At 34.5% G+C, this 15,470-nt stretch overlaps 1 protein-coding gene across 3 annotated transcripts in view; it reads right to left on the bottom strand.

Moving 5' to 3' along the window:
* LOC150107795 (nucleoredoxin-like) overlaps window positions 1-15,470 on the bottom strand; it is a 199,122-nt gene that overhangs the window by 163,966 nt on the left and 19,686 nt on the right. The window lies entirely within an intron of this gene.

Here is a 15,470-nt window from a genome sequence, read left to right on the forward strand (position 1 = left end):
AGTGATGTGCCAATCCGGAGGTGATCGTTCTGTTGTGATTAACATTGCTGACATGTTCTTTCTGTCTTATTTCCAGGCTTCTCGAAGTCTGTCCAATGTAGGAAAGACCGCACGTGCAAGGAATATTATACACACCTGGATATTTATAAAATGGAACACTGTCTTTAGGAGATCTTAGAAACTGTCTTAAGTTATTTGTTGGTTTAAATACAATCCTGATGGTATGGGTCTTTAAGAATCTCATAATTTTTGTGAAAGTTGAACCTATAAAGGGGATGACTGCTGTTGAAATTTGCTGGGAGACTGTTCTTTGTTGTTGGTTATATTTGTATAGAAATTTGTTGATGATGTTTCGAGGATAACCATTTTGTGATAGTGTTGTAACTATTTGAGACAGTTCTGCTTGAACTTCTTCCTCTTCAGAGATAAATTTTCTAGCTCTATTTCTCAACATGTGGATGATGCTATGTTTCTGTGACCTATGGTGGTTTGAAAAGTAATGTAGATATCGTCCAGTGTCTGTTGGTTTTTTGTAAATTGACAGTTTGAAACTGTTACCTTGTCTTTTTACTAATAAGTCTAAAAAGTGTAGCTGTTCGTTATTTTCTACTTCTAGAGTAAATTTTATTTTATTGTGGAGTGCACTGATTCTATTAACAAACATATGTAGGTTTTCTAAGTTGTCCTTCCATATGATGAAGATATCATCCACATATCTCCACCATGTAGAAGGTTTAGGAGTAATGCTGGTGAAGATTTCATCTTCAAATTTCTCCATGAAAAGGTCTGCACATGGTGGCGACAGAGGGCTGCCCATGGCTAGGCCTTCTAATTGTTTGTAAACCTTGTTGTTAACTTTGAAAAAATTTGATTGTAGGCAATGCTTGAACATCTTTGTAATATCTGCAGGAAAGATATCTTTGATAGTGTTCATTACTTCTTCTACTGGTACATTCGTGAACAAAGACACTGAGTCTAGACTGGCCATTATGTTTGTTTGTGTTATTTTAACGTTTTGAGTTTGTCCACAAAGTGTTGAGAATTTTTTAAGTAGGACTCTGTCTAATTTTTCCCTTAAGTAAGTTCGCTAGGTGTTTAGCCAATAGGTACGTTGGGGAAGACCTGCCACCCACAATCGGACGAAGTGGCACTTCTTCTTTATGCACTTTAGGTGACCCATACAGTCTAGGAGTAATGGGATGTGAGGATTTAAGTTTTCATTTTAGTTCTACAGGCCAAGTATTCATGTTACGGATCAAGAAGTTTGTCTCATTGTGATTCTTCATGGTAGGATCTCTGTTGAGGATTTTGTACATGGAACTGTCAGATAGTAAGTCGTTTATCTTCTTAAAATAGTCTTTTGAGTTGAGTATAACGGCAGCATTCCCCTTGTCTGCTTTAGTTATTATTATTTCTTTGTTCTTCCTCAAGTTCCGAATAGCTTTCCTATCATATGGAGTGGTATTCAGTTGTGTTTGTTTTGCTGTTGCTAGGATGATAGTGCTTTTGGATCTAACATTACATTCTAAAAATGGACTTTATGTGTGGAAAAAAAGTCTCTACCCACTGCCACAAGGTGTAGCCAACAATATTAGATTCAAAAGCACTATCATATTACGCGTTTGCATGTAACGCATGTTCATGATACTGAGTAGATATGTCACGCGAATGTGTTACCTTAGCTACCTAACAGGTACTAACGGTTCTTTGTATTCTTAAACCTTTTTGCATTTACCATTTTTTGTTCTGTGCAAGCCTTGAGAAAGCTAGTCAGTTACTAGTGAAATCGGTAGGCAATTTGTACGAACAGAAGTATGTTTTAAATATATGGTCAATTAAACAATAGTCTTATATTTTGTAATGTGTATTATACTTGATGAGAAATTATATTCTTGTTTTAATCCAATACCCAAGTGAGCATAAGCATGAAGTAACTTTGCAATCTACTTGTATACAGAGGCTGCTGACTTCACATCAGTTGCCTTAGTGTCCTATAATGCAAAACTATTATGGGAGGGGCATTATCAAGACTAGTTCTGACCTTTACTAAAGTCTCATCAGTGGGAGTAAGAACCAAGAAGATACCAAGATTAAATCAATACAGAAGTCATATATTGTCCAAATACAAGTAGAAAAGGTGTATCACCTTATTATTAAATACCCTAAATGAGAGATAGTTCTAGAAGGTTTTCCTGCTTGGTTACATTCTACATTACTATTACTGTACAGGCATCTCCATGGAGTCCAAAGCCTCATTGTGGGAGACCCAAAATATCCACACATTTATTTATTTAGTGTATGGCATAAAAAAGACACATGACATCAAAATATATAAATACATATTTGTTCAGCCAATAAAAATGAAACAGGTAGTGTACATAAAAAATATCAGATAAAAAAAAGTCACTAAAATTTTAAGTCTAGTTCAGCTAGCCATTCAAGAGCTGAATTATATGCCTTAAAAAAAAAAGTCTCTCAGATCACCAGGGTAGGCTCTTATGCTGCAGTCCTCCACAATATGCCAGATGGTTTGGTTTTTGGCCCCACAGTCACATTGGGGGTGTAGGTGATCTTCCCCACTTGTGTAAACTGTCTGTGCAGATACTGTGTGCATCCTATTTAAGCTTTTCCATAGATGCCATGGAAGCTCAATCCCTTTCGGATTTTTCTTGGGAAGAATATACTTGTATAAGTCTGGTGGCGATTTTTCTTTCTAAGTTTCTAGCATTTCGAATTAACGCTGAAATTGCTATTTACTAATTCTTCAGCCAGTATTAGTAGAGGACATTGGGATTTAAGGCAATTTATACTTATATGTGGGAGGTCTTCATATATTAGGAACAGCACAGCGGATTGCTGTTTATTTTTTTATACTCTTTAACTACAGCATCTTGTCTGTGCAGGTTTGGTGGTGCAATATTGCTCAAAATTGGAAGCCAGTAGAGGGGAGTGGATTTGACATGACCTGTTATTGTCCTCATCACTGCATTTATTTGTATGTCAATTTTCTTGATATGAGGACCGTTTAGCCATGTTCAGCGAATGCTGGCAGCCAGACCTATCTTAATGATCTCCTGCTATAGACACATGAAATCACAAGTATTCACACAATATCTATCATACTTCTTGAACTCATTAATAAACAAAAGCACTCAACTGATTCTGGCAATCCATTCCATTCATTCACCATTCTCCATGCAAAAAATCTAGTCCTCACACCTTTACTAACCACACTCTTACTCAACTTCCAGGAATGACCTCTTCTTCTATCCCCTTTAGCCAAGTGGTGAAACATTTCCCCTGCATCAATCCTATAAAACTCTTTAAGTAAATTAAATGTTTCTATCATATCCCCTCTTTTCACCTATCAACCAAATTTACAACCCACAACTCCTCAATCTATCTTCAAAGGACATCTTCATAATTCCCTTCTGGATACTCTCTACCACTTTCTCATTCTCAAGGAACATTGTCATCCAGATTCATCCACATCTGCATGCAGATGTATCAAGGCCTTATAAAGAGGAATAACTTCCTTATGTCTAGTTGGTGTGTTCTACAATAGAGCTACCTTGACAACCTTAGCGATATGCCCTCTAAACTTTCAATTCATTATCTACTACCACCCCTAAAACCCTAACCTCATCTATTTCCTGGAGCACAGTTCAATTAATGAGATACACAGCTTATAATCTATTTATTTAAAAATGCATAACTTTACATTTTACCATGTTAAACAAACACCCATTATCTTTTGCCCATATTGACCTTACTTAACTATTACACTACCTAACTTTGCATCATCAGCAAAAACTGAATATTTCCTTCAAATTATTTCCTATATCACTTATGTAGAAATTACACAGTAGAGGTCCTAGCACAGAGCCTTGCAGCACACCATTAATCACCTGTTTTCTGGATTCTGCACCTCCATATATTACTTTTGGGTAGCTGTCTATCAGCCAACTTTGTATCCATATAACCAGTTTCATATCCATCCCCATTTGTTCTAATTTTTGTAACAGAGTTCCATGTGGTATTCTGTCAAATGCCTTTACAAAATCCAGCAGTATCATCAACATTCCCTTTATCCAATTCAGCTATCACTCTATTATAAAAAGTTAATAAATTACTAAGGCATGACTGGCCATTCACAAAGCCATGCTGCTCTTCATAGAGTATCATATTCTTATCCACTATTCCTATACTTTTTATCACCACTCCTGAGATAATGACTGGTCTATAATTTGATGCTGCAATCTTAGAACCATCCATATGCAAAGAAATTATCCTGCCCTCTTTTCACTCCCTTGGGGTGTAGGTGATCTTCCCCACTTGTGTAAGCTGTCTGTGCAGATACTGTGTGCATCCTATTTAAGCTTTTCCATAAATGACTTGGAAGCTCAATCCCTTTTGGATTTTGGTTGGGAAGGATATACCTGTTTAGTTTAGTCTGGTGGCAATTTTTCTTATATATAATTTGATGCTGCAATCTTAGAACCATCCATATGCAAAGAAATTATCCTGCCCTCTTTTCACTCCCTTGGGGTGTAGGTGATCTTCCCCACTTGTGTAAGCTGTCTGTGCAGATACTGTGTGCATCCTATTTAAGCTTTTCCATAAATGACTTGGAAGCTCAATCCCTTTTGGATTTTGGTTGGGAAGGATATACCTGTTTAGTTTAGTCTGGTGGCAATTTTTCTTTCCAAGTTTCTAGCCATTTCGAATTAATGTTGAAATTGCTAATTCTTCAGCCGATATTAGTGGAGGACATCGGGACATCTGCCAGCACTGAGACTTAAAGACAGAGGCAATGCCAGTTCCTTTGCACATTCTTGTAAAATACGAGCTGATATCCCATGGCTGCAATTACATTGAGATTCTTCAATATTTGAAGAACCTCCAATTCATCCACCTCTGTTCTCAAATCAGTCCCTGTCACACATCTGTTATAGCAGTAACCTCAACTGGATGATATACCCTTGTAAAGTGATCCTTCAGTAACTCAACTATTATACTTGATTAGGAGCAAGTGGGGCCTCACTCTCTATGGGGCCACATTTTAAAACCATACATTTGAACAAACATTTGAAAATTCGTGAAAAAAATCTTCTACATTGTCAGTAAAGTGAAAAAACATAAAGTTGTCTTGTTCCATTGCACTGATTTGAAGAATAAAAGACAGCAAATTTACTACTACTAAACAGATTCGTTGCAAAGGCTGGTCTGTCATTTCAGGATTGATTATTTCATTTCACACATATCGAAGGACAATAAAGGAAATCCCAAGTAACACAGTACACGTAAAGTCGAAGAATGGTCGCTCCACCACAGATAATCCATGGCTCTAAAATATCTGTTAAGGGATTAACTGCAGAGAGAGGGAATTGCATGATAAAAGGTACAATGCCTATGAAGTTTTGATCCATGGAAAATGCTGGGGTGGTCTGGCTATTTCATCCACCTCGGCCGGTAAGGAGTTAAGTATCGTTTGTATGCACGCGTAACAACTTATAGCTTAGTTACCGTTATTTGGCTAGTATTTTAAAGCAGCATACAAGTATATATACATAAATATATGACTAAAGTAGTTGTCACAATCAGTAAGAATATATTTTTCAATGAATTTATTATTCTTACTTTACTGTTACTCATTTATTTTAACAAAATCAAGATACTACTGTTTCTGTTTTTATTTTTTTTTAGCTTTTCAGGTAATTATTTATTTTATTTATTTATATGTTTATTTTGGATTTAATAAATATTTATTTCACTTTTGATAGTATAATACACATAATGATGCCAAGAAAGTTTGAATCCAGAACTAGTAAAAGACGACAACTCAGAGAAAAGAAAAATGAGCTAAAAAGTCAAAAGGGGCAATTTGGTCTTTCTTGCGTTCTTCGGAAAATGAAAGTGAAGAATTTCATTGAACTGAAGTTATACCTCAAACTTCTTGGAATGAAAGCGAAACATTGGTATCAGTATCATGAGGAGACAAAAGTGAAAATGAAGAACATCAAAATAATGTGGAAAACATAGAAAGAGAGAAAGGAGTAAATGAAACAAATCAAGAGGGTTTGGAAGAAAATTTTCAATCCGATTCTGTACTGACCAGTAAGCAAGCTATATCCTACCGATACAGCGGTGTGGAAAATTAGTATTAATGGACAATTTATCGAGCATATTTTAAAAAATATGTCTTAGAATGTCAGTAAAATCGAAAATTTAAAAAAAGAATACACAGAATGCAATAGAACATATGTCAGAAATGTAAATGAATCATATTTTTACTGTAAAAAGGCAAATGGAACAAAGGAGAAGTGGGAGTGGCTAATTTTTTCAGAAACCAGCAAAACAAGTTACTGCTTTGTTTGCAAATTGTTTTCTAAGTTAAATAATAGCTTAATGAAGGGTTTTAATGACTGGAGAAATATAACATAAACTTTACATGATCGCGGGCATTTTACTGAGCATATACGAGCGATGTGCAACATATCGCAAAAGAAAATCAAGTTCTGTAAATAGTCGAACTGATTCTGAATTGATGAAACAAATACAATCTGAAAAAAGTTATTGGAGAGAGAGAGAGAGAGGTTTTAAAAAGAATAATAGCTACCATTTAGTGACTGAGTAAGCTAGGGTTAGCTTTTTATTAGTATTATTATTATTTTACGGGTGACTCCAGGGAGTCCTTAGACTCATCGAGGGAAGCCCTAAACATCATGTCCACACAACTATATGACATTCTCACAGTATCTATCATACCTTGCCTTGAACTCACTCACCGTCCTAGCACCCACAACAGACTCTAGCAGCTGATTCCGCTCATTTACCACTCTAAAAGTAAAGAACCCAGTTCTAATACCCCTGCTAACCACACTCTTGCCCAGCTTCCATAGGTGTCCCCTAGTTCTCCCACCACCAGTCCTGATCTCAAAAATATCCTCTGAGTTAATCCTATAGAAACCCTTTAGCAATTTGAATGTCTCAATCATATCTCCACTTTTCCACCTATCAACTAATTTCTGCAACCCACAAATCTTCAACCTGTTCTCATATGGTTAATTCCATAGACCTGCTATCATCTTGGTCACTTGCCTCTGGATCCTCTCCACCTCCTCCCCATCAAGAAGGAACCTAGGTGACCACATCTGGGCACAGTAGTCGAGATGAGGTCTTATTAAGGCTCGGTACAGAGGTACAATAACTTGCTTGTCTCTGCTCGTCAAGGTATTTTTCAACAACCAAGTGAGTTGATGAGCTGATTTAGCTACTTTTGCAATGTGACCCCCTAAACTTCATCTCCCTATCCACCAACACTCCCAAGTCCCTGGCCTCATCAATCTCCTGGAGTACAGTTCCACAAATGTGATATACTGCTGCTAATCCTTTCACCCCAAAATGCATAACCTTACACTTTGTCACATTAAATTGACATCCATTCTCCTTAGCCCAGAACTCCAATCTATCCAAGTCGTCCTGCAAGATTTTGACATCTTCTGCATTCACTATTGCCCTACACAACTTTGCATCATCAGCAAACAAATGAATTATTCCTCTTAGATCCTTCCCTATATCGTTAATGAACAAATTAAACAGCAGTGGTCCAAGAACAGAACCCTGCGGCACACCACTAGTCACAGGCTGCCTTTTGGACTCTACTCCTGAATAAACTACTCTCTGATATCTCTCCATCAACCACCCACCTATCCATCTCACCAATCCTATATCCATTCCCATATGTTGTAGTTTACGGATTAGAATTCCATGTGGTATCCTGTCAAATGCCTTTGTCAGGTCCAGCAGTATCACTGTAAACCCATTACACTTATCCATTTCAGCCATCACTGTGTTATAAAACTTGAGCAAGTTACTGAGGCATGATCTATCCTTCACGAAGCCATGCTGTCTCCCATACAGTATCTCATTTTCATCAATCCATTCCTGTATTTTTCGCTTGACTACTTTCTCCTAGACCTTGACAACGACTCCTGATATGCTGATCGGTCGGTAATTTGCAACTGTAGTCTTGGATCCTCCTTTCTGAAGTGGAACTATTTTCCCCTCTTTCCACACCTTCGGGACTAAACCAGACCCGAGACTCAGATTAAACAACATCGTCAAGGGTGAAAAACCCTTGACCATGTTGAACTACCTTTTAATGGTGAAAAACAGAGCCACAACTATTTGCTCTAACCAGCAAGCCCTGAAACAAGAACTAAAAATCATTAGTGATACATTCATAAATAATGGCTATAACAAAAATACTGTTAATAAAATACTCTATAAAACTACAACAAAAACAAATCTAGATTACAGTAAAACCATAGCCATCCCATACATTAAAGGGTTATCAGAAAAAATCAACAGAATCCTACAACATTATAACCTCAATGCCACCTTTAAACCACCCACTAAACTTAAAACCATATTCAACTCCTCTAAGGATCCTCTCCTCCCATTAGCACACCCTGGAGTCTATTGCATCCGCTGCACCTGTAACTTACTGTACATTGGTGAAACAGGACGGACAATCCCTATACACAAGAAAGAACATATTAGACACATTAAATATAACCATTATGGTGAAGCAGGCCTCTCAGACCAGGCACTCAACACCTTACACCAAATCAACTGGAAAAGCACCTGCTCCTTACACCGCACAAAAACCTGGTACGAAAGGAAATTTAAGGAATCCCGCGAAATCCTGATAAATCACCCAAATATCAACAACAAAGATGGCATGAAAATTCCAAGGATCTGGATGGCACACATTCAGCCTACCTAATATGAAAGATCCAGCATAAGTCAGGATTCTAGCCAATCCTTAGCCAGTATTAGAAACCATTCCATACCAACTGGCTGGAATGATATTAATATATGTATATAGTAGACAACACTAATAATAGGACTCTAGCGTTGATGTATAATTTTTTATTTTTTATTTTATTTTATTTTTTATTTTTTATTTTTTTTTTGTATTTTTATTTTTTTATTTTTTCACCAGAGGTCAGGCCAACAATTGTTGTAGCAGTTAGTCAGTGTCTTTAACAAACCAGTTTGATTGTAGTATAGCTTGTTTCCTGTGTATAGTTGTATGCTCCAGAAGATGACCTTGACATAAAGGTCGAAACGTCAATGTAGATTTTAGTTATATTAAACTAAAGTTTTTATTCAAACACGGTAGTTCTCTCCATAATTTTCAAAAATGCAATACAAATTATATTTTTTCTGATTTTTGCAGAAATTATTTATCGTGTTTACATCATTTAAGTGAATTTGTGTTTTTAAAACATCACATGAAAATATACGCCAACTATGGTTCTGGCTGATCAAATTATCTTTCTTACCACACTTGTTGTGAATTCATAACATTAATAGCTAATAAAACAAGAGAAATATTAATATCAGAAACAGGGCCGGCTCTACCAACAGTGCAACACGTACATTTGCATGGGACAACAAGTTTTTTTTTTTTGGGGGGGGGGGCAGCAAAATTGGCCTAAACTATACAAAAAATAAATTATAAAAAAAAGTCACTTATTCCTTCTCTGTTGAAACTAGACTGCAGGATGGCGTTGGTTAATTTTTACATAATAAAAATTCATTGTACTATATAATTCTTTAAAAATCATAAACATTTAAAATAATGTAGTATTATGTTGCATTTAATATCGCACTGTCAGTGTTAATATCAGACAACGTGACACTAGCAGAACACCTCCTATCTTGCATTTATTTCAGATTCCATTGTTGGCTGTGAGATGACTTTGACCTGAGGTTGAATCTCATTTAACCAAAGAGACCAAACGATCATTATGAGATAACTGGTTTGGAGTAAACCAATTAAAGAAATAGAATCAAAATATATAAATACAGTTGTGCAGTGATTGTTAATCACTGCACAACTTTTTTTGATGCAGTTATTAGAATTTGGCTTTTAAAATAATTTAACATTCCAATATGTCTGATAAAAGAAAAACTATCAGGTTCAGAATATCGCAAACAAAAATCGGAAAAAGAACACAATATTCAGAAACAATGCGGGGCTTTGCATAATCATCTAAAAACTGAAACAGCTAATGTAGTACAAGAGAAAATAAGCGAAAGGACCAAAACCAAAAATTCTGAGCTCATGGCAATTGTCTGTAGAAATACTAGTAGTGGTAGATGGCATTGGTGTAGTTGCAGTTGGTGGATTGAGTGGTGGAGACAGAGAGTTGTAAAGTAGGTGCCCTCCCTTGATGAATCTTTGGACTCCCTGGAGGTGCCACATAATAATAATAATGAAGATGCACATTTTCAGAACAAAATTCCACCGTTCAAGGGTTAATTGTCTCTCTCTCTCTCTCTCTCTGTAAAAAAATATAGTTTATGATAATTTTTCATTAACTTATGAATTTTCATTAGCTAATGCTATTTAGAATTTATGATCAGACATGTTGACGCCTAGCTTAACATCATGGCTTTTAAGATGTCATTAAGAGTTTTTTAGGGGGAAGGGGTGGCAAAATATGCTATTGCACTGGGCAACTAAATTCCTAGGGTGGCTCTGATCAGAAATTAAGGAAGCTGCTTATTTTGCAATAATACTCAATTCAATGCCAAACGTTGCCCATAATGACCAACTAGCTGTTATATTTAGGTATGTTACCGCATATTCTGACATTAGAGAAACATTTATCAGGTTCATCATTATTACACAATGTTTAGAAGAGGTGTTATTAAAAAATGAGAAGAATTATCTTTGGAGATAAAAATGTGCAGAGGGCAAAGCTATGATAATGCTGCCAATATGAAAGGTGTCTGTACAGGTTTACAAGCCATGCTGAAAAAACATAGTCCCTCTACACATTATATACCATACTCTAGTCATTCCTTAAATTTAATTGACAACTATGCCACTCAATCTTGTCTGGAAGCAGCGCAATATTTTTGTTTTATTCAAAACGTATATAATTACTTTTCATCTTCAACAAGAAGATGAGGTATACTCCTTAAACATTTAGAAAAACATCTTTAACAGTTAAATCTGCAAGAACTGATGCTATATTGGCTTTGAAATGTGAATATAAACAAATTAAAAAGGCATTATTTGAACTACCTATTTCTCCTCATGTAAAACTTATTTCTAAATTAGAGAGCTCATCATTGGCTGAACATTTTGACAATTCAGACACAGATTTTAACAGTTGTTTATGATAAAATTTTACAACGAATAACTATTAGTAAATCTCTACAAGATCCCAATATGGATTTGTTGTTAGCTAATAATTTGTTACAGTCTTTAGTTAGTTTTATTTTAGATATAAAAAATAGTTTTGCTGCTTTAAATGAAGTAGAAAATTTGTTAACAGATGAGACAACATTTAAAAACGAGAAGGAAGGAGTGAAAACACGAAAAAATGTGTGACGAAGTTTCACAATCTTATGATGGGATTATATTACAATGGAAAGAAAATTTCACTGTTAATAATTTTAATATCATTTGCCATAAGATAATTTTGGAAATTAATGAAAGAGCAAAAAGTTATTTAGACATATTAGATATGTTTGACTTTTTTTTTTTTGAAGAAAGATATAGATCAAGACAAGTACAAGACTAGTATTAACAAAATTTTACAAACTTATGGGACTTGACTCAGAAAAATTTATTGATGAAGTTAAGCTTTTTTAATAATGATAAAGGAAAAATTCTTCAATTGAAAATATGTACAAATTTATAAACGATGGGTTAAGGTCTTTTTCGAACGTAGAAACAATTTTAAAAATATTTCTGATGATGCTTATTTCAAATACAAGTGCTGAATGCTCATTTTCAGTGTTGAAACGAATTATGATGACATTAGAGATATATTTGCTGAACCTAGAGCCAGAAAAAAAAACTTTTAGTTATTTTTTTTAATTTAAATTTTAACTGATTTATTTTTATACTTTTCTTAAATGCAAATATATGTATACCAATGTTGTGTTATTTTTGTTTTATTAAAATGAGTTATTATGGAAATGATTTATTTTCAATAAATAAAAAAAAATGCGTATGAATTTGCTTAACTGAAATAGACTTGTTCTTTTGAGGCCTCATAATGATGTTGAGCCTATGGACTCCAAAAGTATAAATGCAACCATGTTTATTAGGAATACTGCTGGATATTTTCTTCAGCACATGGTGAGGTTCTTTTTAAATAATATTAGATAAAACTTTCTACCCTCTAGACCAGGGGTTCCCAACCTTTTTGTTTCCTAGAGCACATTTTAAAATACCAGTAGGGTGACGGGCACTATCTATTTTTTCAAGCAAATTTTTTGAATTCTTTTGTTAAATGAATATATACAAAGTTTACATTATAATCAAATGTTTTATTACTTAAAAGTTTACATTATATAAAAATTTAAATATATATATATGTAAGTTAGTGTGATCTTTGGCATTGCATTTCATTGGCCAGTGCTTCATAATTAGGAGAATATGATGATATTCCAGTTTAAACTATTAAACTGGAATGAACAACATCGAATGCGCGTCTACTTTTATATTGTATGCGTTTAATACTCGTCATGTGTTATTAACGCATGCATCATATAGCATGCCATGAATTGTTGCATGATTATTTCAAACTATACGGCACATGGCTGAACAGCGGCGGGCACACACAAACTGGTCAACGGGCGGCATGGTGCCTGCGGGCATAGGGTTGGGAACCCCTGTTCTAGACAATAGGTTCCCAAAGTGGGAGGTACCCCCCCCAGTGGGCGCTGAAGCCTTCTAGGGGGGCTGTATTGGGATCAGAAGCATTTGGGGGCAATCTAGGGGTCGGTGGCTCTTTATAGAAGAAAATAATATATATTTAAAAATTAATTCTTTTTGTGATTTTGCGATTAGATAATCATTTAAAATTTAAATATTGAATTTTAATTCATCTTATGCCCGTCTTACACGATCAATTTTTTTATCAATTTTCTATGTCAATGAGAAAATTGAACGTGTCATACAGGATATTTTAACTTCTATTTTTTATATACTTAAAAAATTTATTAATTTTTTGCTATTGTAAAAATTGATCATGCCATACAGGCTTTAGTCTATCCACACAGCAGATGAGTCTTAACTAGTAGTATGTCGGTCAACTATTACGTAGGTAATTCACTCAATTCAGCATGTTTTGACAGGAATATGGGTGCTTGCAGTGACTTGTTCAAAGCACGAGTAAGATGGTATCGCAAACAAGTCAATGAATGCAAGTCGATTCGGGCTAGATTTCAAATCTATAAATACCAGTGGTTCAGGAATAAGTTTCATTATTTTTTGTGTTCTTTGCCAACAATCATCAGTCGAAAGTGTGATAGATAAGTGGAGTCATACAAAGTGTAAATTAAATCTCTTATTTTGTGAATATTTTTGCAAATTTTATTACTTCATTATGTCTGAATATAAGAAGAAATGTCGACAGTATAGTATTGAGTATTTGAAATATGGTTTTATTCAGTCTCAAATATTTGAAATATGGTTTTATTCAAACTGTTATAATGGGGGGCGTTACAAAATTTTTGTCTTGCAAAGTGGGCGGTGGCCCGAAAATGTTTGGCAACCTATGCTCTAGACAAAAGCCATATCCTTCTGCAATTTTTACATTTGTTTTTATTTCATTTTTTTATATTCTGATCAAATTAAATTTACCAGGTTATTGTTTCCATAATTAATTCACTATGACCATATTTGATGAGTTTGAGTAATATTCTGTCAGTAATTGGTGCTTTGTTGATTCTGAGTCAATTTATATTTTCTTTTACATCAGCTAGTAAAGGTTTCAATATATGTAGTTCCCATCGCTTGTAGTCATAATTATTAAATTAATACTGGCACAAAAACCACGTAAACAAGTAAAACTACTTAATAAATCAATCGTACAACAATACTGTGTACTACTTTAGATAGAATCAATAAACTCAAATATAAAGATATATTAATATAGAGATTTATAAATAACAAACTACCACTACTTCAGCTTATCCCACTTAAGTAGGCTTGCTGTTTTTAATAAGTTTCCTCCACATCCAGAATGTCCCATTTCTAAATAACAAACCATGTTTTCAATTCATTCAACACATGACAGACCTTGAATGCAGGAACAAGATATAATGAGCATGGGTCATTCTTACAGGCTATGAGACATCATAGCCCAATTCATCAATATGTAGATCTCTTATGCAGCCCAGAGCTGATTTAATATCAGGCCTTGGTTTTTATTACACTGAGTTGGACATCATATAATCTCACTAGCCTCTTTAAATTTGAGTACATAAGTATTAAATTCTATATATTTTAGTAATTTGCCAATTAACTTGAATGGTTTTTGTTGATGGAGTGAAAGGCTAATCCAAATTTATGCACTCATTTTTTTCTCGACATATTCTTTTTTGATGGTTTTCTCCATAATGTACCATCCATCAAATGTAACAAACACTGCAATAGATTTTATAAGTTCCTGGTCTCTTCATAGGTTGATGTGGTTATTTAGACAATCTTAACATTGCAGAGATTTTTTGCAGAGGTCTGATAAAGGCAACTTTTAAGTTATATTCTTGTAGGATTTTTGCTATTTTGTCTGTAATGTTCTTGATATAAGGTAGAAAAACTGTACCTCTGTAGTTGTCTTGGAGCTTGCGATGGTTTATTCAATATGTTTCTAATAGTTTTGATGTTGTAACCATTTTTCAACGAATGTCTGTAATGTAAATTTCCCTATTTCTTTTATTATATCACTTGATAACATAATGATGCTCTTTTAATGCTTTGATGATACCCTGTTTTTATGCAAGGTGGTAGGAACTGGCATGCAGATACAACCTGTATTCAACTTTTTTTCTATATACTTCAAAAGCATGATTACTATGATCTACAACTGAGAACATCCAAGAAGAATGGATCTATCTTTTTCAACTTTTGATGTAAATTCGATTTTTTGATTTAAACCATTAAGGAAGTTCGGTGAAGAGATTCTTCTGAGTCTGGCCAATTGATGAAAATATCATCAACATATCTCGCCTATAATTTTGTGTATGGTATTTTTCAAAAGCTGACTGTGGAGAAATTGCTGCACTCATTACTAAGCCTTCAGATTGTTCAAAATAGCAGTCTTAGAATTTCAAGAAAGTGGTCTTTAAGCAATATTTGAAAAAATTAACAGTACCAGGTGGAAAAATGTCTTCTAAAATTGAGATTGTATAAGACATTTTCCCAGCTGATTATTTTACTCATAAGTGCACTGAAGCATTATACACTCATGTTTCATTATTTATTAGTACTGTACTGCATACGGTAGCGTTGTTATAATTTGTAAACTATTATTTCACTTTGACCAAGCTGAAATATTGGCTTATTAATCTAATTAGCCAAATAAATTTACTTAGTTTATTATTATTATTATCCCAAGACCCCAATGAGTCAAATACTCATCTAGGAAGTC

This window comes from Typopeltis vanoorti, chromosome 4, assembly GCF_054136105.1.
Source record: "Typopeltis vanoorti isolate ZY-2024b chromosome 4, IOZ_Tvanoo_1.0, whole genome shotgun sequence".
In the NCBI taxonomy this organism is placed as follows: Eukaryota; Metazoa; Arthropoda; class Arachnida; order Uropygi; family Thelyphonidae; genus Typopeltis; species Typopeltis vanoorti.